This window comes from Littorina saxatilis, linkage group LG3 (assembly GCF_037325665.1).
Source record: "Littorina saxatilis isolate snail1 linkage group LG3, US_GU_Lsax_2.0, whole genome shotgun sequence".
Taxonomy (NCBI): domain Eukaryota; kingdom Metazoa; phylum Mollusca; class Gastropoda; order Littorinimorpha; family Littorinidae; genus Littorina; species Littorina saxatilis.
The window spans coordinates 52,196,063-52,198,987 of NC_090247.1; positions in this window are offsets into that span (position 1 = coordinate 52,196,063).

Here is a 2,925-nt window from a genome sequence, read left to right on the forward strand (position 1 = left end):
TCTTATTCTCCATCATTTGCTGATTCCAAAAACATATAAATATGTTATATTCGGATTAAAAACAAGCTCTGAAAATTAAATATATAAAAATTATTATGAAAATTAAATTGTCGAAATCAATTTAAAAACACTTTCATCTTATTCCTTGTCGGTTCCTGATTCCAAAAACATATAGATATGATATGTTTGGATTAAAACCACGCTCAGAAAGTTAAAACAAAGAGAGGTACAGAAAAGCGTGCTATCCTTCTTAGCGCAACTACTACCCCGCTCTTCTTGTCAATTTCACTGCCTTTGCCATGAGCGGTGGACTGACGATGCTACGAGTATACGGTCTTGCTGAAAAATGGCATTGCGTTCAGTTTCATTCTGTGAGTTCGACAGCTACTTGACTAAATATTGTATTTTCGCCTTACGCGACTTGTTACTGTTAGTTTTACAGTGCTCTAAAAATAATTTTGTTTGCGAGTTCCTTGTGCACTCCAAGTTCGGAAGTGAGAAAATGTTGTCCAGGGTCAACGTCCAAGTTGTTAAAAAATGTGTTTCTATTAGGTCACCTCCAATTCTTCTGCCTTTTAGTGAGTATAAATTAAGGTACGTCAGTCTCAGACTGTATGACATGCTATAGCATTCCCTTAGCAACTTTGTTGCTCTTTGCTGCACTTTCTCAATGACAATGGTAATGGATTGCTTTTACAGACAAGGAGGGCAAAGCCCACACGACTCACATGCTGAACAGACCTTGATCTTTCTTTCAGAATAATTTTACAATAAAACTGAGAAAAACAATATTTATTCAGTAAAGAAAATAATTACAGAAAACTAATGCCATTGTGAGTTGCACATTCAGTAATTGCATCCAAGTTATGGTGCATACTGTGTCGAAAGGTTCTCCATCTTAAAAGTAAAATACTTCAAAATATATACATTTCAACTTTGAAGGACCCTGTGACCTTGACCTTGAAGTGAGGTCAAGTTGCCAAACATGTTTCTGAAGATCTAATGTATTTCCCTCACACATATGTAGTTTTGGAAGAGTTATTTTCAATAGTTCAAGGTCAAGGTCACTTCAAAATATATACATTTCAACTTTGAAGGACCCTGTGACCTTGACCTTGAAGTGAGGTCAAGTTGCCAAACATGTTTCTGAAGATCTTGTAACCATACACCATCAGGCCACAATTGGTGTTGATAGACTTAATAGTGTCCAAGAAATATACAATGTTAAAGGTTTCACAGACGGACGGGGGGGACGGACGCCCGGACGACCGGAAGGACAGGCGGACGATGTTGGTGAGTATATAGACTCACTTTTGTAAGTATAATGTATTTCCCTCACACATATGTAGATTTGGAAGAGTTACCTTCCATAGTTCAAGGTCAAGGTCACTTCAAACTATGTATACAATCCAACTTTAAAGGACCCTTGCGACCTTGACCTTGAAGCAAGGTCAACCAAACTGGTGTCCAAAGATAGGGCTTACATTGCCCTGTATAGCATACATAGCTAAGGTTGCCATTCTCGATAACTTCAGAAAAAAATGCGAAAATGGGAAAAATGGTCGTTTTAAAGACAACAATTACGGCCCCTGTGACCTTGAACTTGAAGTGAGGTCAAGTTGCCGCACATGTTTTTTGAGATCTTGTAACCATACACCATCAGGCCACATCAGGTGTTGATAGACTTAATAGTGTCCAAGAAATATCCAACGTTAAAGTTTTCCGGACGGACGGACGGCGGGACGGACGGACGGACGGACGGACGACTTGGGTGAGTACATAGACTCACTTTTGCTTCACATGTGAGTCAAAAAGGGTGCCAATTAACTAGTGTGTGTGTGTGTTAGCACAGAAATTTAAAAGAGTGGAGTGCTTGCTCAGACTGATCTGAAAGGATTTGAATAGACCCAAACAGACCCAGACAAATGCACACACAGACTTGTAACAACATATGATGGAAAACAAACCGACTTGACCTTTTGTGAAAAGTTAGTACATATTACATACGTTTGTATATTATGAGTACATGTATTTGTTCGATCTCACACACGCATGCACAGACACACACACACATACACACAAGCACACACACACTGAATCAGAGGTACAATTCAAACGTACAGTCATATAATGTTTTATTATGGTGGCTGTAATTTTACACACTGACAATGCAAAGGGCATTCGCAGCTGGAAACATAATCCCAGAAATGGTACATATACTTTCATTTCCTATGTGAACAGAGTAAAACAACAGTAACACATCTCGTCCATCACCACAGATCCCCTACAATCTGCATCCTTTTGTTGGTGCGTGGCTACCATGACAATTCAATCATCCGTATTTGTGGATTTTGCTCAAAACTGGACTTCACTGCAAGGTACGATTATGTACATTGCTCTTTTTCTGTTATCATTTTGAAAAATACACAACAGAAAAACTAATCAACTGCTGGAAAGATAGAAACAAAGGAGGAAGAGAGCTGGCCACGTTACTGGACAGGTCATTAAAAGGTCTCCTTACATTGATGGGTTTAGTGCAAAGTTGAACATGACTTTTTTTTTTTGGAGCCTGGTTTTGAAAGGTGTAAAGGGGAACACCCCCCCCCCCCCTCCCCCCCACTATACTTATTTTCACTGTATTCAACAATAAGTAAGAACTAAGAAGGTTCAAACCATCTTTCTAGCTTTGCGGTTGGCACATATCTTCAAACAAAAATGTTTCAACAGGGGTGGGACTCTCTTGAAATGAAAAAAGAGGAAATCCCTTTTTTCCCTGATTTTTTTTTTTAAATGGTACATTAAAATCTGTGCAATCTGGTGCATTCTGAGACTAAAATTCAACTCGTTTGGATCAGGTAAAAAAGACATTCTTCTCACTCCCCCCCCCCCCCCCCCCCCCCCAAAAAAAAAAAAAAAAACCCAACC